Genomic DNA, 27,113 nt, shown 5'->3' with positions numbered 1-27,113 from the left:
GTGTAGGACCTAGAGTTTGGAGAGTCCCTATATCCTTGTTTATTAGGTCCATGATGATGCATTCCATAGCTTTGCATATCAATCTCGTCAGGCTAATGGGGCGATAGTTCCTGGGATCTGTAGTCGGTCCTCCCTTGTGGAGAGGGATGACTGTAGCAGTCTGCCATTTGGTAGGGACAAAGCCTGAGGTGAGGCTATGATTGAATAGGGCACACAGGTGAGGTGCCAGTTTACTCTGTAGTTCATGTAAACACAGCCGGGGATATTGTCAGGTCCCAAAGAAGCTGTATTCTTGGCCTTGGACAGTGCTGTTTTAACCTGTGCAGCAGTAGTACTGGTACCTGGCAATCTACTGGTATTGTGATTGGTCCTTTGGGGGGGTAAGAGGAGTAAAGTTGGCACTGAATCTGTCAGCCAGTATATTGGCAATATCTGTTTCTTGGTATAGGTGATACCACTGTGCAGTAGCTCAGAGCAAATCTGGGTATTGCCATGGAGATTCTTTATATAACTATAGAAGGCCTTGTGGTTGTCTTTACCATCTGCTGCAATTCTGTTTTCGTAGCTAGGTTTAGAGGATTTGATAAGGGATCTCAACCTTTTGTTGAGGCTGATAAGGGTGTTTTTTTCCAGTCTTGGGACTTCACCTTATTCCACATCAGTTTGCTCCTTCTGTTGTAGAGTTTGTTTATGTCAGGGGACCACCAGATTGGCTTCCTTTTTTTTTGAGGAGAGCATCTTGGTTCTGTTGGGTATGGCAAGATCCATGCATCTGTGTACATGTTCCTACAGTGCATTGGTGTATGATTTGGCAGTCATGCAACTATTCTCCATTTGCATTGGTGCTGTGAAGTTAGCCACCTCTGTTTTTAGCTGCCCAACGTTAGCTTTGGAGAAGTTTTTCATGGCAGTTACCTTTATGAGGGGGGGGGGGGTGGATTTCCAAGATGATTAGTTTGTGGTCGGATCTAACCAGGGAGGAGTTGACTATTGGTGTAGAGCAATGGCCGCCCATGTTAGTAATGATCAGGACAAGCATGTTGATACCTCTAGTGGGGGTAAGAATGAGCTGGTCCAGGGCATTGGAATTAATGAATTCCAGAAAGCGTTGGGCAAGTGTATTGGTACATAAGTAGTTTTCCCAGTTATAAAAGGGTAGTTGAAGTCACCTATAATGAGAGTGTTAGGCTGGACCAGATTATTCTCCAGGGTGCTAAAGAACGTGAAGTGTGAGTCTTGGGACATGGTTGGGGACCTTTAGCAGGCTATGAAATGAATTGATGCCTTACCCAATGTTAGCTGCACCTGAAGTATCTCAGATGTGTTATGTTGAGCTACCAGTCTGGAGGTGTGTGCATCCTTTATAAATATGGAAACACCACCACCTTTGGAGTTTCAGTCCAAGTTCTGAGGCCGAAATGTGTGGAATGAGCTATAACCTGGTAGTGTAGGAGTGCTTTCTGCTGCCTTGAACCAGGTCTCTGTTACAGCTCAAATGTTGATGTTCTGAATTTTAAGGAGTGCTTCAAGTGAGTGCATTTTGAGATTTAGACTTCCAGCATTGAGCAGCATGACCCTCAGATTGCATCTGTTTGTAGCTGTTATGATGATAATTTGATCTTTGGAACACCACCTAAAAAAGCCACTATAGCAGTGGCAAGAGCCTTGGCCGGTATCCAGAAGCCAAGGGGTGACAGATGCAGGCCATCTCTGGCAAAGCTTTGAGGTCTGTCAATCATGTCATCCCAGGAAGACAGATACTGGAACCCCTTAGAATGGCACCAGAAACTTAGCCAATTGTTGAAATCAACCATTTTCTGCTTGTATTGTAGCATCATTCTGGGTGATGGTAGGATGCTGCTCAGGGCTAGGATCATACTCACCTGGGCTACATAATCTGAGAGCTCCTCCATGTCTCTTTTCATGTAATCCAGGGAGGTACGTCTTTGGTCATTCACACCCACATGTACAATAACAGAGTGATATTTGTACATGTTGTTGAGGGACCTGAGTGCATGCATTATGTGGTGGATCCTGGCACCTGACAGGCAGCTGACTGTTACTTCCTCCTTATTCAACCTAGTGAGTGGGACATCAGTGTGCCTCACTATTGAGTCACCTATGACTAGTGTGTTGGGCATGCTGTTTTGCCTTAGGGGCTTTGGTTGAGCGGCACACTGTTTAGGAGAGTTATGTGTCTCGTGATTAGTGTTGTATTGTGGTGGTCGAGTGCATTTCTGCCTTGGAGGTCTCTGCTGTTTGGGTAGATTTTTATTGAGAGGTTCAGCAAAGGTGGGTGTGTGGTTTGTGTTTTTATGTGAAGACAGTGCTGGTGTATGTTCTGGAGGGCTATGCGTGCCATGTGGTGTAGTACAAGTGTTGATGCTCTCCTGTTGTCCAGTTATTCTGGTCTTGGCTGGAGAGTGCCTGGCTTCCATTTTGGATATATAAGTGCATCTCTCGCAAGTCTGAGTGTTGGGAGTAAGAGGAGAGGGTTGTCAGTGTACATGAGGCAGTTACTACATTGCCTCAGGATGCCCAAGTTCACCAGGTTAATAGGAGAAAACACAGGGAACTGACCTTTAGACATGCCTGGAGGGGTGGGCATTAATAATAAATACTGGAGCTGTTTCCTTGTAGAGCATTTAGTGCTGGTAGCACTTTTGTGTGCTACAATAATTGCTACAAGAAGTCTGGTAGAGTGCTAAACTAATAAGCTATTAAAATGCAGGAGAGGAGAGAACTAGCAGATCTAAGGGAAAAATTGAAGAGCAGACTTTGGCACTGCTCAGAAGCTTACAAACAGTCCTGGATACAGCAAATCTGTATCTGGAATAGACTAGTTACAGGAGAGGCAGGAAAACCACAAATGCAGGCATTTAAACCAGAAAGATGAAAGAGAGGGAAAAACTGCCCAAACGGCCAATAAACTACAATTTTTGGGCCAGAAACCACTCCTCTTGTGGTAGATAGGCTACTAGTGCTTACCACTCTCACTGACAAACTAGAAGGCTTCCCCCCAACACAGAAAGGCTTGGGTGGGCTCAGAAGCTTACAAACAGTCCTGGATACAGCAGATGACACTCATACATATTTCCTCAGGATGACATGGCATTTATTATCTCCCTGGCTGATGACTTTGGAGCCATCCGTACATGGCTAAATGAAAATTACTTAAAACTGAACATCACTAAAACAGACCATGGTTGTTCATGTAACTCTAAGAGAATCTTATGCCCCTGTTTATCAAATTAGATTGTGTGTGTGTGTGTGTGTGTGTGGGGGGGGGGGGGGTGATAAGCCTGAGTTTGCTCAAAAGTTGCAGAATCTTAGGATCATTCTTGACTCATGACTGACATTTTAGGACCAGGTGTCAGCTTTAGTGAAATTATCCTGTTTCTATCTGAGAAACATATGCAGGATTGAGTACCAAATACCTCAATATGATTTCTCAATTGTTGTTCATATAATGGTCTCTTCCAGACAGAACTACTGCAATGCCTTTTACCTGTGACTGCCTAATAATGAACTGAATCATTTACAGATAGTGCAAATCTGTGCAGCAAGGTTTCTTGTGAGCATTTCTTGTTACCAACATATCACTCCTGCTACGCACAGCCTTCAATGGTTTCCAGTCCACTATAGGATTGTTTTTAAGGTTCTGTTTTTAGTCTATCTGTCCATTCATGAGTTGTGTTGTTGATACCTGAAGTAGTTTATCAAGTCCAACTGCCCTACATAAGTCCTGTGTTCATCCTCTGATGGATTTCTAGCAGTTCCATAGGTAAGCTTGGAAACTTTTGTTTTTTTTGTTCAGTCTGTTATTGAGCACCTACCTGTGAAAGTCACTGCATCTGTTGTTTTAAGAATCCCCACACTGGTTGGTTTAGTACTCTTATAAGAGTGGGTAATGATCTTCTTATGATAAGAAAGCAATACTCTGTTTGAGCAATCTCAAACTTATCTCCTCTATAAAATCTAAATTGATAAAAAAGGGCAGAAGAGTCTCTTAGAGGTGCATGGTTTCAAGCAGACTTAAAAAACGTACATTTTCCCTTTTTCATTTCAGTGGTGACAGCTGATGTTTTATAGATTTATCATTGTCACTGTTTTGCTGCTGTATTTCTGTATTTACAGTGCAATCATGCTTTGGCTATAGAGTGTCTTAATGCAAATTTAATATGTCTTCACTAAAATGTAAGCTATATTACTTAAAGGAATTATCCAAATTATCCAAATTCAAGCTTAAAAACCTTCCTTCCTTTCTTACTTACATACATGCTTAACTTCTTTCATTCATTTTCTGATACATGTTTTTATTCTATTCAGGTAGCATAGTATCGTAGTATTAAATCATATTTGAGTGGTTGACCTTTGCCAACAAACATTAATACACAAATAGACAAATTAATAAATAAACAGATATGCATTTTTAATGTTGACACTGCCCATTGTGACTTGATCTTTACCCTTGTAATCTAAGAATACCATATGTTGGTAACTTTAACACTATCCACACAGATGCAGTTTATTGATTAAATGTTATATGTTGCATTATTACTCTTAAATATTTCTCTTACTTAAAATATTTTTAATTCTGTTTCCTACATCCAAACACCATTCAAATACAAATGCTTGCATCTATGTTTTTTCTTTGTTATACCTAAGATAGCATTTTCCTTAATAATACAACAAAATATTACTGCTAGCTGCATCTTTCTCAGACCCTTTTATAGTAACAAGTCATGTTTTGGTGTGGGTTACACTGGAATTTACTCATGCATGATGTCTGGTCATCACAGAAAAGCTAGAGTGAACAAAGTTAGGTATAAGTAAATCTCAGCAAAACCTATAAGAAAATATGATGGTTGTTCCTATACTGCATCTTATATTTTTTTCCGTGTTATGTTTCTTTGTCTGTGTTTACATGTGTGTGTGTGTGTGTGTGTGTGTGTGTGTGTGTGTGTGTGTGTGTGTGTGTGTGTGTGAGTGTGTGTGTGTGTGTGTGTGCTCATTCTAGTATTCTTTAAGTCAATCCTATTTGATTTGGTGATATATGTTACATATTTGTGTCTCACTCATTATGTATCCTTTCTTTCATTATTTGCATTTTTGTGCACGTGTCCTTCAAAGCATTTCTTCATTCCCTGATATGCACATTATATTTAAACAATTGAATAGAGGAGACCATGCACTATTGTATGCTGATCAGCATGATAAAGAAATGAATGTCTCTAATTATTTGTCATTTTCAGTGAAGATCAACGAAGATAGGGTTCGGAGGGTGGTCTAATGGTTAAGGTGTTTGCCTTACAAACACAAGGTGCAGTGTTTGAATCTCACAGGGGATAATTGGCTAGGCTTAAAATAGCTTGCAAGGGCAGTTAGCCTAGTACTAATCTATGAACCTAAGGTACATAAAAATTTAAAATCATAACTTAAAAGCACCCATGATTTACAATGTAATAGTAAAGACTGTAATTATTTAAAATTGTGTATAATGCTATGGTGAATACTCTTGACATGCACAGATAACTCCAGATAAAAGTATGGAATTAAAGGTGCAGGGTGCATGAAATACCTCTCTACTTGCTTCAAAAATTATAAATAGAACTGGCAAGGAAAAGGCATGGTTTATAAACCAGAAGTAACATTATCCTGATTTAGAACTGTCATATCATTTTCTACTAGTACAAGACTAGAGACACCAGTCCTTTAAGTTTATGCATCTGTAAATAGTACCCAAAGAGGTGATGTTATTAATTATAGAGAGATGTTAACAGTACAAATGCAATACTAAATTGGATGTTGTAAGTTTAACAGGGCTTAACAATTTATATACCCTGAAACCCATAGTTAAACAAACCAGTCTGAAACACTAGTAATTTGCCGTATGATTTGTGATATTAGATAGAACTGGCTATTAACATGTGGTTTTAAAAGATTATTTTTATGTAAGCTTAAAAGAGCACATGTCATGTATGATAGTACTTGCTTTATTGTATCAAATAAAGCTGTCCTCTGCAGTGGCTCCTATTATAATGCCTTTACTACATGACTAAGGAACTCTTTGGATACTTATATACCTCTTTTCTGCATCAAACTGCAGTATAAAGAAACAAAGAGATAATGCTTACTTATTATTGTATTTGTTTCTAGCAGCATTTAGGATTCATGTAGCCAGTGCAAATGGAGTGCTAGGTATAGATAGTAATGAAAAATAAATGTACTAAAACAAGTTCCTACTGTGACAGGAATTAGTCACTTAAGCTTTTAAGTGAGCAGAAACTAGATATGATGTAGTAGAACATGTTTCAATTACTTTGCTTGCCTCAAAGAGAATTAATTTTTAGTCAGAGAATCTACCAGCTCTATGGTGTAAAGGAATAAAGCCCAGACTATAAGCAGTTGCATTAGCATAGGCAAGATATCAGAGGCACTTCTAGGAAGTGTTTCAGCAGGTGACACAAAGAAAATAAAGAAGGTACTCAGACACCCTTCTTAGGGAATGCCAGCAACAATCTGCTCATCAGTTCACAGGATATCAATGGTAGATGAAGGAGTACTTCCAGCATCTTCTGAATGAAGAAAACCCCACAGAAGCTGTACTGACCCAGAAACAGCCTACAATGAGAGAAGATGAGGAGCCCATCATTGAAGAAGTAAGAACAGCACTAAGGAAAATTAAATCAGGGAAAGCAGCAGGCTCAGTTGAGGTCATGGCAAATATGGTCAAGATGTTGGGTGAGTTAGGGGTGAGATGACTTCAGAGGGTACTCATAGCAGTATAGAGGGAAAATCCTATCTCAGATTACTGAAGAATAAGTATTCTAGTGCCAGTGTGCAAGAACAAATGGGACACTCACAAGTGTGACCAGTAGAAAGGCATAAAACTCCTGGCATACTTTATGAAAGTTCTAGAGAAGATAATTGACAAACAAACATGCAGAGCAATAGAATATAAGCAGGGAGATGAGCAGCATGGATTCAGATCCAGATACAATACAAATGACCCCTTGTTTGTATTGGGACAGACAGTTGAGAAGAAGCTAGAGGTGAGCCAAGAGTCCTACTTGGCATTCCTAGACTTGGAGAAAGCATATGAGAAGGTTCCAAGAAAGCCAATTTAGACAGTCCTGTGATGGATCAAAGTCCATTAAACACTGGAATAATTAATGCAGGTGCAGAACAAGGATGCAATGGCACAAGTATGAGCATGTTTGGACTCACAGTGGGGTTCCCAATGAGAGTTACTGTGCATTATGATTTAGTTCTGAGCTTAGTACTGTTCAAGCTGGTGATGGACTGAATTAGCAAACAGGTCAGAGGGCATAGATCAACAAAGCTACTGTGCAGAATTATAGGCAGACTCTGAACAAAAACTTCAGCAAATGATAGGGAAATGGAATGCAAAACTGAAGGCATGCAGGATGAAACTGAGTACAGATAAGACAGTTATAATGGCAACAAACAGGGGAAATCTGAAGAAGCTGAAGATTGCGATAGAATAGAAAGTAGTGGAGCAGGTTAATGGACTCAATTGCCTGGGATGGGTGGTTGAGGAGAATGGAGGTTTGAATGAAGAGATTAATGGTAGACTCAAAGGGGCTTCAACCAAATGGTACAGTGTTAGGGACAGCATGTGACAGAAGAATGCCAAAGAAGCTGAAACGTAAGGTGTACAATAAAATACTGTGATCGGTACTATGGTGTGGTAAAGAAATGTGGGCAGTGAAGGTAGAGCAGTTGAAGAAGCTAAGGGCAATGGAAGTGAAGTGCTGGAGACAGGTGGTAGGATGCACGCTATTGGCAGATAAATTAATGAGGACATCAGAGCTGAAGTCCAAGTAGCTCCAATTCTAAAGAAAAAAGTATGGCTGTTCAGTCAAATGTGCAGGAAAGTATAAGACAATCTAGTGAAGAAGATTTGAGACAAAGAGGAGGAAGGCACGAGGAAATGAGGGCAGCCAGCAAAGCGATGGCTAGATTATGTAAGACAAGACCTGTGACAGTTGGGCATGACTATCAAATAAGGTAGAAGAGTAACAGTGAATTGAGAGAGATGATGACAGCTGACAAGACACCCCAGCATCATGTAGAAAATAGATAAAAGGAGGTAGATAATGATAATTTGATGATGATATGACCCAGATGATGTGGTTTTGATTATTAGCTTGAGCAGTAGCGGACTACAAATGTGAGCAACAAATGCTGGCTTGCCAGCCTTAGGAGAGGTTAGTTTGACCAGTGGTCACTTTGTCAAATGCAACTGAAGGAGCAAAAGCAATACACCTGCAACTGCAGTATCACTTTAAATTACCAAGCCCGTGATGGTAGCCCTTACTAGCATGTGGCTGAGAGCACTTACAAGTGGGATAGGGCAGTCAGACACTAAGAGTCAGGGTTAGGATTTAATAGCAAAAGCCCAAGACAGCTGACTGAACAATGGCCTCTGTGATAGTCTTTCACCCTATAGAGAATTAGTAGGTACATTTATCATGGAGGACTGATCATGTTCCAGGTAGTGGGGAGAATAAAAATAATAAAGAATTAAAGACTCTAGGCTGTTTCAGTGTTCATGGTTAAATAGCCTGTAGGATTACATCTAATGGGTTTTTTATTTCAGTGTGCATATTTGCCCTATGCATTACTGCATAATGTTGTGTTTTAGTGTAATTTTATTGAATATAAATGAAATGATGCTTTTGTTGATCCTTATCTTTTATTTTCAGAATTTCATAATGATATTTTGATGATAGCATAGTACAGTTGTTAAAATAAATTTATTTGCATAATTGTGAAAATAGCATATCTATGAACATTTGTGTGTGTGTTTTCCTGAAGAACTTTATTAAGTTAAGTCTTGAGAGGAACTATAGTCAGTATAGTTGGTTAAGGATGATGACAGACTTTGATTTTGCTTCATTCTGAATATCCAGCTTGGTGTTATAAAGAACTAAATTAAGTGGCTGCTGTTTCAGTGATTTGTGACGCAAAAAACACGAATGTCATTACAGTGTGTCTGTTGACCATTTTTAATGCGACAGATTTAGGAATATTGTCGGGATTGATAAATTAGGTTGACCAATCAAATACTTTTTTTTTTCTTGAGGCCATTGCATAATCTCCCTGATCCCTTTCTAACAGTCATAAAATTCATTGCTACATTTTCTGGGGGCTTTAGCAAACTTGGTTCCACTCTATTTTTGCAATGCTAGGTGGGCCACATTTTTCTTTACTTGATTTAGTCTACTACCCTCAAGTGCAACAACAAAGAGCAAAATACTGTTTTTAAAAGATAATGAATGCTAGTTATTTTACTCAAGGAATTAAATAGCATCTTTAAAACATAATGCATACTAGTTATTTTACTCAAGACATTAAATAGCATCTTTAAAAGAGAATGAATGCTAATTATTTTACTCAAGAAGTAAAGTAGTGCCTTTAAAACATAATGATTACTTGTTATTTTAATCAAGGAGTTAAATGGCATCTTTAAAAGATAATGAAAACTATTTATTTTACTCAAGGAGCTAAATAGTGCCTTTAAAAGATAACGACTTCTATTTGTTTTGCTCAAGGAGGTAAATAGTATCTTTAAAAGATAATGAAAGCTAGTTATTTCGCTCAAGGAATTAAATCGTATATTTAAAAGATAACAAATACTAGTTATTTCACTCACAGTGTTAAATAGCACCTTTGAAAGATAATGAATACTAGCTATTTTACTCAAGGAATTAAACAGTGTCATTAAAACATAATGAACACAAGTTATTTTACTCAAGGAGTTAAATAGCATCTTTAAAAGATAATGAATACTAGCTGTTTTACTCAAGAAGTTAAACAGCATTTTTAAAAGATAATGAATACTAGTTGTTTTACTCAATGAGTTAAATATTGCTTTTAAACCATAATGAATACTAGTTATTTTACTCAAGGAATCAGAGTCTTCAAAAGATAATAAATACTAGTTATCTCACTCAATGAGTTAAATAGCATCTTTAAAAGATAATGAATACTAGTCATTTTACTCAAGGAGTTAAACAGTGCCTTTAAAACATAATGAATGCTTGTCATTTTACTCAAGAAGTTAAATGGCTTATTTAAAAGATAACGAATACTAATTATTTTACTCAAGGAGTTAAATAGTATCTTTAAAACACAATGAATACTAGTTATTTTACTCAAAGAGTTAATGTCTTCAAAGGATAATGCATACTAGTTACTTTACTCAAGAAGTTAAATAGCATCTTTAAAAGATAATGAATACTAGTTATTTTACTCAAGGAGTTAAATAATGCCTTTAATAGATAATGAATACTCGTTATTTTACTCAACAAATTAAATAGCATATTTAAAAGGTAATGAATACTGGTTATTTTACTCAAGGAATTAAATAGCATCTTCAAAAGATAATGAATACTAGGTATTCTATTCAAGGAGTTACATATTAGAAATATAAATTTCTTTACTCTCTCAGTCTTTGTCATTTTCAGTACCTTTATCTGCAGTCATCTCTTTGCCAGAAGTTCCACCCCTATATTTTGTTTTCCAAGATTTATAATGCCTGGTCCTCATCGCCAAACTGTATATTTACTTTTTCTGCTATGAATTGATAAACAAGATACAGTATGGTCAAGGTTACAACTGGATTGATTAAATCAGTGAAACTCTTGAGTGGATTATAAAAACAACCAAAATACATTTCAGAGAGAGAGGGGCAAGTTCCCTTACTCCCCCTTAATTGAACATACTAACTCTATGTTTACAAAACTATGAAGAAATTTGAAATAAAAACAATATTTTGGATTCACTGTTAGCACACTTGCACTGGCAGTGATCTTCAGTGGGTTGATCTCATGGAATTGTATTGAACTGGCTGCTACCTCATTCAGCTTGCACTCTACATACTGTAAAGGAATTCATTTTCGCCCTTTACTTTGTCCTTTTTTATCACCTTCCCACTTTTCCAACAAGACAATGCCTTCTCCGCTTAGTCATCTTGCATTTTTTTCCTCAGATATTAAATCTGCCATTTCTATGTTTTTCCACTGGTACCCTGCAACTTACTTTCACCTCCTACTTCTGACAAACACATGACTGAATCATCTTCGTAAAACATTTGTTGCATTTAGAATGTCTTTTTGGAGCTTTTCTCCCCTGGCCTCCACTGAAAACGGAAAAGTATCCAGTCAGACTATCCCAGTAAACAAATGTAAAATAAATAAATAAATAAATTTACACTCTTATTTTCTAATTAGTCTTCTCACTCTAGACACTACAATCCTCTAAATAGCTTGAGATCCAGTGGAGCTACACTTAATTATTATAATCCTTACTCAGTGTGTGCTTGTTTATAAAATTGTCCACTAAGCTTGTAGATCTCAGTTTCCCTTAAGGTACCCATAAAATATTTTATTTTCTCAAGTAATTTCTCAATATCTCTTAATCACAAAAATCTCTTGAACTTCATTATCTTACATAAGATCCACTAATGCTGCTTTTGTCAATATCTAATGAAAAACATTTGGCTGTGTACTTCGCATTCCTCGACATTGTGCTTCATGTCTTCTAAAATGTTTATTGATCTATTTCATACTACCTTTGTTAATATTTTATCATTTTGGGTGTGCAAAGCTTCATATCCGAAGATTTCAGCTGTTCACTTTTTCCCTTCTTCCACAGCCCCTGTAGTTACAGGGTTCATGACTGATAACAAAAAACATGAACTTCTTTTTATTATCAATGCAGGAAAAAGTATGCCTAGATAGTGAATTGGAGGTATTCTCGTTTGGATGGCATACACATGCCCTCTAATCCTACAGATAATCTACAAGTTGTCATACCAGTATAAAACAAGCATAATCTATACAAACAGCAATATATACAATACCGATGGAATTACAAAAATAATGAATATATTTGGCCTTGTTAAAATGAAACAAGAATGCAAATGGCCCCTCATTCATGTATTTATACCATTGATAACATCCTCATTAGAAGCGCGTAATGCTTTATCTGAAGAATGTAAATCAACCTATTAATATAACTATATTCCAATTATTCAAAATGACCTGTTTATTATTAAAACTGTCTAATGATGTATCTAAACTGAAAGAGTTGATGGAAGCTTAGTTCTTTATAGATGGTTTGGAATTTAGCCCTGAAAGCAAAATTTGTGAAAATGCAGCATTTCTCTTGGTAAAATTCTCATCAGCAACTTGTGTCAAAATCTATTATTATAACCACAATCTAAAGACATCTTCATAATGCATTTTACTTCATCTTGAAAAAACTATCATAAGTAATTTAGTGAGAGGCATGGATCATTTCTCCCCCTATGAATATTTATTTTCATGAATACGGGCTGATTACTATTGAAATGGACATAGGCATTGACAAAAGTATTTTTTCTATGTATTCTGCTATCAATATTTTTATTAGCCATATTCATATACAAAACTGTGTCTAAAAAGTAATAGTTGGTCCTCATACAATTAGGGGAAACTCATTTTCTCTTTGTATTAGGAGATCAACCATTATTTTTCTATAAAGGAGAAACACATTAAAAAGTTGTTACAAATAGATAACACTAAAGTTGGTTTATCTTCTACAGATAAAGCATCAGGCACTTATAAATGTGGATGTTGTTGGTATAAATACATTAATGGGGGACTGTTTGTATTTTCTATAGGTTCATAGGTAAGAAATAGGCTAGCTGCCCTTCTGGGCCATTTTAGCCAATTTCCCATTTTTTGCTCAAATTAATCTATCCCATTTGGTTTGAGATTAGCCTTACCCATCCCATTTGTTAATTATATATTACCCCTGATGAGAATAACTGGGATCATACCATAGATAATTTCAGGGTATCAATGCATGGGATATAGCCTTTAGGAGATGCTTCTATCAACTAGTAGTACAAAGGGCAGCCCTGGGATAAATGTTCTATTTCCCATCCATAGATCCAAGTTGCATTTGAATATGGACAGGGACAAACTTTGTTTAATGTGCATGGGCACTCTGTTCTAGAGCAGTGGTATCATCTATGAGATATACCTCTCCAGCCAAACAGTTCTGTTGATATTGCAGAAGAGGTTTAGATCCCAGTATTTCTGATGTCATTGGTCTTGCTAATGTTCAGTAAGTTCATCATATTGGGTTGGAGAATGCCTTGTATGCCACATACAAGTCACCTCTTAGCAGTCTGTATGATACTGCATATACTAATAGGCTTTGTGTCAGTCCATGTAGGATATGTTGTTTAGGCCTTGTATCCTTTTTAGTAAGGTATCTCTGTAGGTGTTCCATTTTTTGCATGTGTCTAGACAGATACATGCCAAAGGAGCATTATATTCAATGAATAGCTTAATGAGGGCTGAATAAAAGGTGGCAATGACAGTCCTAGAGCTAGACAAAATCCCTTTGTATTTAAGCTATGCAATATAGAAGGACTTTCTTACTACAGTAGAAACATGATGGTCAAAAGTTAGGTCACTGTCCACATATGTTCTCAAATCCTGAACAAATGGGTCAACTCTTAGGAGTGTATTGTCAATGAGATAGTTTTCTGGGGTAGATAACTTCCAAAGGATACAATAATGTTTTTTTTTTTTTTTTACATTTAGTTTCAGTCCATGACTTTGGCACTAGTTATTTATTTGGAATAAACTTCCTGCTGAATGATTAAGTCATTTGGGGATTCACTGACTATTTCCACTTTGCAGTCATCTACAAATTCAGTCAGCCACTGCTCTTTGATATTGGCTTTTACTTCAGAAAAGTAGATGCCAAACAAGAGTGATCTACAGCATAGAACCCTTGGGGACCCAATGGTGACTGATCTCTTTGTGGAGGTAGCTTATCCTGTTTTGATTTCCTGTATCCTATCTGTGAGTTGGTGGCAATCTAGTGTGTAGCATAGGGGTTTATTCCCAGTTTATTTAGCTTTTCTACTATGCCTCAGTGGGAAACTGTGTCAAAAGCTTTGGCCAGGTTGAGGTATGCTGTTTGCCTTCATCCATTGCTTTGGAGAACTTTTCAAAAAAAGGTTACTTAATAAGACCATATACAGTCAAGCAGATTATTATTGTAACTTCATTGGGGGGGGGGGTTATATGTTGCTGTATGTGTAGATAGTTCTTGTTTTTATATAGGTGGAACACTCATAGATTATCTGCTAGGACTAGGGAGTATGTGTATGCCATCAAAAACAAGGATAGAACCAATCCACTGCCTATGCATACTTAGTCCTGCAGTGGTAATAAAAATAAGTTCCTGTTTTTTGCTATTGACAATGAACTCTGTGATTAAATGGGTGGTAATTACAGGACTAAGTTAGAAATAAGGGAAAGTAGATGGCAGCTGTATTTATAAGCTGAAGTTTTCCAGTATTAATGATGCTATTAACATTAAATGCTTTCTAAATGACATATGAACTAATTAATAAATATGAAAAGTAGATGTGTCATATTGAAGGCCATACAGCAGACAAGTATAGGTATAGGCAGGAGAGGACAAAGTAAGAAGCATAGAGTTACATAAATAACAAAATACAAAGTCACATACATACTTCTTGTTTTTTGTTTTTTTTTTTACTTTGGATTTTGTCTTTAGCCTAGATCCTTCTTAGTCATGACAATGTGAAGGCACAGGCATACAACATAGAAGATGAAAGTTCAGTATTTGGGTATAATTTTGAAAAAAAATATTTATATCTTGGTTGGATCATCAAATATGAGGTAATATGTAGTATATTGTAGCACAAGGGAGATTGCCTGACCCCAATGGCTTAATGGACAAGGCACTGGTCTCCTAAGCTATAGGTTGTGGGTTTGACTCCCATCTGTAAGGGCTTTGAGAAAGAAGCAGAAGGTTGACTATATTCCATGTGATTAATAAGAATAGTGCTACTGATGTCACATACCAGTCCAAATTTTTTTTAGAAAGTCTCCCATAGTTACCATTCATTAATAATGGATCTGCATAAGGGAAAAAAAAGACATCACCAGGGAAATAAGTCAAGGACTCTTTCAGAGAGTGAAACAGACAAAACAATGTCCTTGCAGAAACAGATGATGGCAGGAAAATTAGTCCCACTGCTGGTGCAGACCCTCTGGTGATATTTGATCAGTATAACTTTAGAAGTTTTTTTTTTCCCTCTTATGTGGTACATAACTACAGGGGTTGTATGAAGAAGGAAAAAATAGGTATCTAAATGAGATAAGACAATATTGTCTCCCTAACACCCTTGCACAGTGCTACAACTCTGAACAAATCAATTATTTCTTACCCACACTTATATAAAACTTGCAGACAGTCAGTTGTGTTAAAACCTTCCCCCGGATTCTGCAAGCCTTGCACGGCATGCAGGATTAGTGCAGGAGCTCCAGCAGGCAATATGTCTGCCTTGCGATCCAGGAATAACCTATAAGGGGCGTGCACGAGTGCTCCTGCACTAGTCCTGCATGGACTCAGCCCCTGTATGCAAATTGCCCCATTTTCAAGAAAAATCCATGCAAATGAAATGAATTTGCGATCCAGGAAGCTGGAAACCAGACGTGCAGGACTAGTGTAATCTGCAGAAATGTACACCGCCGGTAACATTTCTGCAAATTACAAAACGGAGTCATGACAGCTCCAAATAAAGGGTGGATATCATGTAGAAAGCATGCCAATGACCAAGTATAAGGCCACTGGCAAGGAAAACACTTGAAAAAAAAAATCAACTTTTATTTTGTTTTAGCTGATCTTGTCTGTTTAAACGTAGGGCAGTGGCGTGCAAACGGGATCAGAGGGAAAATAAGAAAATAAACCTACAATAAGCATTCTAACTAAAATCACTACTCTGACATTACACCCAATGGCAGGCAGAAGGCAACATGGCCAGTGAATAGTGATTGCTAAGGGGGGAGGCAAAGTGTGGGACATGTAACTATGCATTAGCAGGCAATCCTATGCAAATGAGAGGAATGATAGTGAATCCCAGATTTCCCCTGCATGCTAGTCAGCTCCCAACAGTGTAAGAGCAGGAATAGTTTGGTGCAAGCCTAGGAGTTAGCTGACATCATAGGATGGTGTGTCAGGCATACTCTAAGCGGATTGGAGCCCTGTGGCTCAGGTTTGCTCCTATCTTAGCACAGCTAGGCAAGGGGGAGTGTCTGAGAATGCATAGCACTCTTTACATTGTCTAAGCGGGCGTGCACGCCACACACCGGGTTTTAAAGAAAAAAAAAAAGTAAACCACAAAATAGCAGCTCTGTGCACATTTGAGCACTGTGTTGCGCGGCGCGCCCCCCGGCTTAAACTGGAGGGCAATGGGAAGGGCAAACAGCAGTAGGAAGGTAATCTAGGAGAAATAGCATAGTGGGCAGGTGAAATGTATCAGAATCAGCCAATTACACAGGCAGCGGACCAGCCCAGCCCAGAACACTACTATAAACTATGCAAACACTGTCCCCTCTGGATTTTCCCATACTCTACACCACTGCTGTATACAAGCGGGGAACTTTTAACAAACAAAACAACAAAATGATAGGGGCTGCAGAAGTCATCATACAACAAAATGTGGAAGAGGCTGAGGGTGGTGAGGATGTGAATGCTGTTGACCAAAGCACAGTGAGGAGATGGAGAAGAGTGTACAGACCCAGGGTAACCTACCAGGGGCTACATGAGCTGGAGATAGTCGAGTGCTATTGGGTGGACAGGGACCTCCTACAGCAAATTGTTGAGCTGTGCCGGCCATTCCAGACACACCAAACTAACAGAGGGGAACCCATCCCAGTGGATACCAAGGTATGTATAGGCCTAGGAATACTAGCCACAGGTACCTCCCAAAGCTCAACTGGGGATATCATGGGGATCTCACAGGCATCAGCATCCAGAGTATTCCACCAGTTCCTGGATGACATGTCAGCACATGTCAGTGAGCACATATATTTCTTCAACACCCGTGAGGTGTTGGCCAGCAATATGCATCTTTTCCACGAAATAGCAAAATACCCTGCAGTAGTGGGTGCTATAGACTGCATGCACATATGCAGCAAAGCACCATCCAATGATCAAGGTCGGGTCTACATCAACCGTAAGGGCTTCCCCTCCATCAACTGCCAGGTCGTGTGCGATGTGCAGGGCATTATAATGAATGTGTGTGCTGGCTACCCTGGAAGCTATCATGATTTCCACATCTGGCATCTGACGCAGCTGTACCAGAGATTTGCCAATAGGGACATCCCTTACGGCCACCTAGTGCGGGATGCTGGTTGCGCACTGGAGCCGTGGCTGATGACACCAATCAGAAATGCACACACACCCAAACAAGAATGCTATAATGACACACACACACAGACCAGATTTATAATAGATTATGTGTTTGGGATGGTCAAGTCATGGATCCGGTGCCTGGACACATCCGGTGGAGCCTTGCAGTACTCATCAGCTACATGTACTCAAATTGTTATGGTATGTGCCATGCTACACAATATGATCCTGCAGAAACAGCTGCAGTAGGAACAGCACAGGGCAGGGGCACACAAAACCCCACCAATGCCAAGGCCTGCACAGGCACTGAGTGACTCAGAGGAGGAACAACCTGAGCCTGCCCCAATAGGCAGATGGAGGTGTGCCCAGTATGCCCTGCCCTTGGCAAAGAGGCAACACATAGCACATGCACTGACACAGTAGGGACCCAGGGAATGACACATCTCTCTGACTCACACATACAGTAAAAAGGATGCCAAACATGACACTACCTGTGCTCAACCATGTATAGGGAGTGTACTATGTGCATCTGACATAGGCAGCCCTCCAGCACCATCCTCAATACTGGCACACCCACAAGGTAAGTCAATCACCTTCCAATTGCTGAATGGAGTAGGATGTATCATTACCTGTATCTATGGTATGGATGTGAACATGCAAGGGAATCAGGTGGCTGAATGGTATGAAAGCAGATAGTAGACACCCACAGTGGCACCATGAGATCTGTAACAGATACTGGAGTCACCATAGTAGCCAGTACTACACAGGGTGACACAATTCACTGCAGGAAATGTGTTGGGCGACATGTGTGCCCATATGACTCACACATGCCAGTCTGAGAGGTTCACATACCCAACAACAGTCTCAGCCAACAGGACAGGTGTAGACAAACACAAACAGAGACTTTGCTATGGCCTCTGAATGATGCCTATGGGTAACCTCCCCCCAGGCCTACACAGACAGACTACAGCAGATCAGGCAGTGGGCTGTTAATTCTGAATGGTAGGAAGTCAGACACTAATATGTAGGTCAACCAAAGCTAAGACCTGTAGTGCACTGATATGCCTCCAGTCAGCATTATAGGTTAGAATGCAGAATGAAATGGAGTACCTGACATACCAGTACAGTCATAACAAATGTGTAGAAGTGCCAGGTGTGCCCCCCCCATCCTATGTAGAAATGTAGAAACAGTCAGGAGTGTCCCCCCAATCCTGTGTAGAAATGTAGAAACAGTCAGGTGTGTCCCCCCACAATCCTATGTAGAAATGTAGTATCAGTCAGGTGTGCCCCCCACTCCTATGTGGACATGTAGAAATAGTCAGGTGTGCCCCTTCCCCCTATCCAGTTTACAAATGTAGAAACAGTCAGGTGTAACCCCCACTCCTGTGTAGACATGTAGAAACAGGTGTGCTCCTTCCCCCAATCCAGTGTACAAATATAGTAACAGTCAGGTGTGCCCCCCAATCCTGTGTAGAAATGTAGAAACAGTCAGGTGTGTCCCTCCACAGTCCTATGTAGAAATGTAGTAACAGTCAGGTGTGCCCCCCACTCCTATGTAGACATGTAGAAACAGTCAGGTGTGCCCCTTCCCCCAATCCAGCATACAAATGTAGTAACAGTCAAGTGTGCCCTCTCCCAACCACTGTGTAGAAATATAGAAACAGACAGGTGTGCCCCCTCCTCCAGTCCTGTGTAGGAATGTGCACACAGTCAGGTGTGCTCCCCCCAACCCAGCTTAGACATGTAGTAACCATCAGGTGTGCCCCCCAAACCTATTTAGAAATGTAGTAATGGTCTGGTGTGCCCCCCCAATCCGATGTACACATGTTGTAACAGTCAGGTGTGCCCCCCCACAACCCTATGTAGAAATGTAGTAACATGTATGTGCAGGTATAATACCAGTGGAACACAGATGCCCAGAGGTGCCAAGGTAGCAGGATAGGTTGCAGCATTTGCACAATATGCAGGTATGTGTGTGTTAGGTTGGTGTGTGCTTCATATTGTGTGAGAGTGGTCAGTATGTATGCATGTTGAGGTAAGACCTGGTGGCCATTGCCCACTACTGCTGATGACAGGGACAAGCCCTCACAACTGCAGTGCCAAAGACAGTTCCCACCAGTATAACACATGCTAGCAGTAAGCCATTGTAAATGTATGGTGGTAATATGTGTCACCATCTGAAAGACTGACATGGCATGGCTGTTGGGCTAGATATACAAGCAGTACACAGGGGAAAGTACCCCTGACATACAGTATATATTGTGTCACTGTGAAATGGATACACCCTTAGAATTGTTCATACAGGTATGCATCACATTAACTAGTCCTGTAGTAGGGGATACCGGTGATGTCTGCCCGAACACTTGCAGATTATAAAGAAGGTAGGACTGATGTATTGGGAAACAGCTGATGTACTTGCACATGCAAGCATAACTGGAATACCCCATGCATATATGTGGGTCAGATGCAAGTAGTGTCCATAGCACACATGCACCCAGCTCACGCAAACATCAACTACAGTTACCTCTCTGGTCATATCCCTGCTGTTGGGAATGGGTACAATATGACCCCACCTGTATATGGCAATAGCAGAAGAATGCAGCATGCAGTGCAGGTGTCCCATGCAGGTGTGTCCCTAGCTGCAGGTGGCACCCTGCCAGCATCCACACCACCTGATCAAGACAGATAGAAGCTATTTGTATGAACACCTATCACACCTACCCTGTCACACCAAGGGAATATACTGTATGGTGGTCTGAGACTGTAGGACTGACAGAATGCAACAGCCTGCCACATCTGGCCCACAGCAACACCTAATGGCCCACAGGCGCCTGCCAAAGGCCTGTGTCTCACACGTACAGCCAATGCATGTTATGTCATGGACACCCAAATAACAACATAACACACTCCACATAAGCCATATGCAAGGCCATGTGGAGAAACCACAGTAACATGTCCAGCATGCCCCACTGCGTGAACTGTGGACCAACACTAATACATACCTGTGATGGGGTGATATCCTTAGGGAATGTATCAGAGTATGTATACATAATGTATGGACGAGGTTAGAATAACAGAAGGGGGTGGGGTGGGAGCATGGGCAGCATGGAATGTGCAGGGTCCAACACCACGCTGTGTGCACACACTATCCCTGGCTGTAAACATATAAATGGGTGGCTACACACCTGCCTGTACACCACAATAAGGGTAATGTCCTGACCCATGGCCCCTGCCTCTGGGTAACCTGTGCAAATGTGTACAGCTGTGAGACATTGCCACAGTAAGATAAGACAAAGACACTTGGTAGAGAAAACCACTTTATAAAACAAAGCAAAGCTTTCGGGTAGAACCCTTCTTCAATACTATATCAGTATTTTGCAGCTAGTGTTTTCTACTTTGCCACAGTAAGATAAGGCCATACTTTCATGTTGATGGATGTACAAGTATGGGCTCCTCTGCCAACACTGTACCAAGGTTCTGAACCAGATACACAGACCCAGCAGCAAATGTCTGCAGCTCCCCTTCCAGAATGGCATAACTTACCATGAATATGTAGGTGTCTGCCCACAATACCGGACACAGCTGCAGCCACCCTTGTCCCCCAGTACATCACTGTGAGAAAAAATGTCCACCTGACAGTACATGAGGACAGAAAAGATCACAGTGTATAACAGTACACATCTGAATATCCCTGCTAACAGCAGTACCATGTAGCCGAAGCAGCACAGACACAATCACTTACAGTGCACACTATCCCCTGCACAGTTTGTCCCCATATTGTCAAATGAGTGACAGCTACCTTGCAGAAACAGTTTGCTACCTGTAGGTGTACAACACAAAGGTCTGCACTGGAGTACAAACTACCTGGAGTCGATCTACACATTCAATGCAGAAGGTCATACTTGGAAGGCAATGTCAGACAACAGCATACAGAAAGGTCATACTGGGTATGCTCACACACTTAAACAAATGAAGCCCATGTCTACAAACAACAGTGGACCATACATATCTGGCATTTGCAGATGTTAGTGCATACACTCTTCAGTATGCACCAGTCATTCCTTGCACACACAGTGGATAAAAATACAGACACATATCCAAGAACAACACACTATAATAAGCCAAAAGTAGACATACATAGATGTGTGGAAGAGAGTGACTGTGACAAGGAGCCATCTGTTATGAGGCCTGTCCTACCCAGCACACAGCCAAATGGCTACAACCACATGAGGTGTAATTGTCACTCACTGTAGTTATTAGCCACTGGTGCCCATCAGCATTACAGACTATGTGATGCATGTGCTAGCCATGCAACATGACTGTAAAGGAAGTAGTCATCTAGCAGCTGTATACATGTACCTGTTGAATATAACCCTGCATGTGCCCGCATGTGGTGTGTCAACCTCTAGATGACTGAGTTATGGGCAATGCACAAACACACTGCCCTCCCCATAGTCCTACTATGACAAGCCTGCTGAGGTCGTCCACTTTGAAATACACCTTTGGGAAAGGTGCAGCCCAATAATCTGCATGGCGTGTCCTATGACTGCGTACTGCTGTAGTGTGGTAAACTAGTTAGATAGTAGTTCTAGTCCCAGACATGACAACTGTGTGTGTGTGTGTGTGTGTGTGTGTGTGTGTGTGTGTGTGTGTGTGTGTGTGTGTGTGTGTGTGTGTGTGTGTATGTGTCTCTTCCTGTGTAAAGAGCAATACTTTTTAGGCTAGTTGCACTCACTACAACTCAAATGCCCTACTTTGGCAAGGCTGCTGATGTCATTCACTGTGAAATACACCTTTCGGAAAGCTGCAGCACAGTACAATCTGTGGTGTGTCCTATAACTGCATACTTCTGTAGTGTGTTAAACTAGTTAGGTAGGAGTTCTAATCCCAACCATGGCAACCATGTGTGACTCTGTCTGTGTAAAGAGCAATGCTTTTTAGGCTAGTCACACTCACTACAACTCAAATGCCCTACTTTGGCAAGGCTGCTGAGGTCATTCAATGTGAAATACACCTTTCAGAAAGCTGTAGCACAGTAATCTCCATGCTGTGTCCTATAACTGTCTACTGCTGTAGTGTGAGAAACTAGTTAGGTAGGAGTTCTAATCCCAACCATGGCAACTGTGTATGTCTCTGTCTGTGTAGAGAGCAATGCTTTTTAGGCTAGTCACACTCACTACAATTCAAATGCCTTACTTTGGCAAGGCTGCTGATGTCATTCACTGTGAAATACACCTTTTGGAAAGCTGTAGCACAGTAATCTCTGTGGAGTGCCCTATAACTGCATACTGCTGTAGTGTGATAAACTAGTTAGGTAAGAGTTCTAATCCCAGATATGGAAATTGTGTGTGTGTATGTGTGTCTCTGTCTGTGTAGAGAGTAATGCTTTTTAGGCTGGTCACATGCACTACAATTCAAATGCCCTACTTTGGTAAGGTTGCTGATGTCATTCACTGTGAAATACACCTTTTAGAAAGCTGTAGCCCAGGAATCTGCATGGCACGTCCTATAACGGCATACTGCTGTAGTGTGAAAAACTAGTGAGGTAGGAGTTCTAATCCCAGACATTGCAACTGTGTGTGTTTGTGTGTGTGTGTCTCTGTGTAGAGAGCAACACTTTTTAGGCTAGTCACGCACACTACAATTCAAATGTCCTACTTTGGCAAGGCTGCTGATGTCAGTCACTATGAAATACACCTTTGGGAAAGGTGTAGCCCAGTAATTTCTGTGGTGTATCTCATAACTGCGTACTGCTGTAGTGTGATAAAGTATTTAGATAGGAGTTCTAACCCAAACATGGCAAGTGTGTGTATGTCTCTGCTTGTGTAGAGAGCAGTGCTTTTTTGGCTAGTCACACTCATTACAATTCAAATGCCCTACTTTGGCAAGGCTGCTGATGTCATTCATTGTGAAATACACCTTTTGGAAAGCTGTAACACAGTAATCTCCGGTGCGCATCCTATAACTGCATACTGTTGTAGTGTGATAAACTAGTTAGGTAGGAGTTTTATTCCCCAGACAGGGCAACTTTGTGTATGTCTGTGTAGGGAGCAATGCATTTTAGGCTAGTCACACTCACTACAGTTCAAATGCCCTACTTTGGCAATCCTGCTGATGTCATTCACTGTGAAATACACCTTTGGGGAAAGCATATTCCAGTAATCCCCATGGCGCATCCTATAACAGCTTAATGTTGTAGTGTGATATCAAACCCTGGTAGGGGTTATCTTCCCACACATGGCAGTTGTGGATGTTTTTGTGTGTGTTTATTTGTCTGTGTAGGGAGCAATTTATTCTAGGCTAGTCACACTCACTACAATTCAAATGCCCTACTTTGGCAATCCTGCTGATGTCATTCACTGTGAAATACACCTTTGGGGAAAGAGTACTCTAGAAATCCCCACGGTGTGTCTTATAACAGCTTAATGCTCTAGTGTGGTATAGAACTCTGGTAGGGGCTATATTCCCACACATGACAGTTGTGGATGTTTTTGTGTGTGTTTCTATGTCTGTTTAGGGAGCAATGCATTCTAGGCTAGTCACACTCATTACAATTGAAATGCCCTACTTTGGCAATCCTACTAATGTCATTCACTGTGAAATACACCTTTGGGGAAAGAGTACTCTAGTAATCCCTGTGGCACATCTTATAACAGCTTAATGCTGTAGTGTGGTAGAGAACTCTGCTAGGGGTTCTATTACTACACATGGCAGTTGTGGATGTTTTTGTGTGTGTTTCTATGTATGTGTAGGAAGCAATGCATTCTAGGGTAGTCCCACTCACTACAATTCAAATGTCCTACTTTGGCAATCCTGCTGATGTTATTCACTGTGAAATACACCTTTGGGGAAAGAGTACACCAGTAATCCCCCTGCGCGTCCTATAGCTGCATAGTGCTGCAGTGTAATAAACTAGTTAGGTAGAGTTCTAATCCCAAACATGATAGGTGTGTGTATGTGTGTGTCTGTGTTTGTCATTCGTATCCTGTGAGGAGGTGGTTGTGAGCATGCAACAACTGGACTCAATGTGGAGCGGGTTTTGCAAATTACTTATATGGTGGCCCTAGTATATATATCACAATGTCCACCATACAGGGATAACAGATGTGAAATAGCCAAGAGGCTGGGGTGCAAATCCATACAACCTACATGTGACATCAAGGCCAGCAAACAAAGATAGAAATCATTGTATTACCCAGAGAACACTCTCAACCCATGTCTCACACACACACACACACACACACACACACACACACACACACACACACACACACCACACATTTACCTAGGCAACAACCACTATATTGGTAGTACCCTGATTATTGCCCACTGATAGTAACCATGGTATGATTGCAGTGCTCTACAGAGGGTATGGCACCCTGTCCATCATTCCAATAGGCACATATATGCTGACAGTGCACCTTCCCTATGTTCCCTACTGGACAACTGCAACACCTGTGGTGCCATAAAATGTGACCCACAAAGGACATACCATGCCTGAAAAACATGCCCTGTATGAACAGATGCCACTGACACCAGAGAATACTGGTATCATGCTATCAATGTAGGTGCAGGGTGAACCTGCTGTGCATTAACAGTTCCCGCCACATGAGGCCAGGACTGGCACATCCGATGATACCAATCTGTGTACACAACATGGGACAGACACCCCAGGTACAGTTCCACATGTCACTGTACATGCATGTGGGAGGTGTGCACATCCCAGACACCATCCATATAATGGACTAAGGAACATATACATGGCAAGTAATGCATAACATTGGCCAAACACAATAGTTACCCAGGTGACTGGATGGTGAATACAGTACCCACCTGTGTGGGCAAATCCAGAAACTACACCCCTGAGCCACACTGCAGACCATTGTCATGTGCCCTGATGCCAAGGTGTACCCATCGCATAGCCTTGTATAGCCATCTGGCACAGTCAATCACTACACACCCGTGAAGCAATACACCCATGCATGTCAGTACTGGCACCCTGTGTCTGTGTGTGTGTGTGCTGTGTGATGCCTATGACCACATTCACACTCACTACAATCCTCATTGGCATACTGAAGCATGCTGTCTGATGTCCGACACCTCCACATACCCTTTGCCCATTTAACCTCCCTATGACCCCCGTGGTGCATGTGATACCTGCACAGTAATGTGTTGTGGCAATCTCACTAGTGATGAGTTGTATTCCTGGCCCTGCCAAGTGTGTCAATGTGTGTGTATTCCTGTGAAAGTCTGGCTGTGTTGACACTGACATCTGTTCATGTGGACAGACACGTGTACTACACCTACCGTATAGCTACCATATCACTGTTGCAGATGTCACTCACCATGACATATACGTTTGGAGGGCTCCTCATCATGTAAGCTATGTGGTGCATCCAATAACCGCATAGACATGTGATAGCACTACATAGTCATCAGGGGTTTGATACCCTGTACTGGTAGGTGTGTGACAAAAACATGCTTAAGTTTTACTCTCCCAATCCTCCCTGACTTATCTTTGCCTCTGTCTGCCTCTCTCACTCCCTCTCTGGTGGATGTGGAGAGTTACACCTGCTTTGCTTAGGCAGCAGCATGTGTATTTTAAGTGATGCTCATGATTAGCTGATGGCCTCTGCATGAATTGCAGCCCTCCTCTAGCTGATTGCATATGGAACAGCTGTGGTAACATTCCCATAGCCAATTGCATGGAAACACATTAAAATATCTAGGAACATCATGTTGGTGTTGGGCCTTTTCATTCACTGTGTGCAGAGACTCGATCTGTTGTTTGACAAACAGCATCACAGATGGATTGGGGATTTACATCTAACAACATACACTGTGGAAACAGGCCAACACACAGAAGGGGGATGTGCCTGATCTGACTACAAAATGTAAGTGCTGCTATACTGCATTTGAAGTAATGTTTTAGGTTAAGGTTTAACAGGGTGTGTGTGGATATGGCTGTACTACATGTTTTAATACCTGTCATGTCAGTGCTATGTTTATGAGGAAACCCCCATCTGTAGGGTCATCTGAAGAATGAGCAGTGTGTGGTGCCTTTTGTTTCATGTGTTACCCACAGAGCACCTATCTGTGAACTGCAGAAGGCAGTCTGAGGACTGCAGTCTGTAGATGATGACAGCCATGAGAGTTACTGACCTCATGTCCCTCATAGGACATATATTGCAACAAACCCTGTTACAACAGTAAATGTATGAGTTTATCACAGCGACATGTCAATACTGGCCCTGTTTTTGTGCCTCCAGCCATAACTCTGTCAACCTTTGTACATATGTCATGCAGTAAGAGGTGCATATGTGCTGTACACCATATTTAGTGACATCATATCTGATAAAAAATCCAGTGAGATAGAATGCTACACATGTTATGTATAGTAGGGGTTATATGTGATGACTCAACCTGGACATTCTGTGGTTGTGTGTACAGTACTGAGGTCTGTGTACTTATGGTGATTGTTGACAGTGTGTGTAATGTTAATATGTACCTTGGCCTGTGTACAGACTGTGATAGATGTCATTGTTCTTGGTCCTGTTCTATTTGATGTTACATGCTGCTCCACTGTATGTTACCCTATTGGCTTACATGTTTGTAGGGCCAAACACACACATGCCCCATACCAAAGACAGGCATTGGACCACACTATGTAGTGCCCCAGTATATGTAGGTTTAGTGTGTGAGTGGCACAGATGATGATGGTGTTGAACAGATAGTCCATATACTGTAATATTACGCTAACTTACTATATATGGCTGTGGCTGTTTTTACATTGGTTGTGGTTATGCACTTTCACACAGGAGTCTGTTACTCTGTGCAGTGCCTGGGGCCCGTTT

The sequence above is a fragment of the Protopterus annectens genome, chromosome 1.part1, assembly GCF_019279795.1.
Source record: "Protopterus annectens isolate FY-2018-M chromosome 1.part1, PAN1.0, whole genome shotgun sequence".
NCBI classification, from domain to species: domain Eukaryota; kingdom Metazoa; phylum Chordata; order Ceratodontiformes; family Protopteridae; genus Protopterus; species Protopterus annectens.
The sequence above is the reverse complement of the archived record's forward strand: the minus strand, read 5'-3'. Positions refer to the sequence as shown.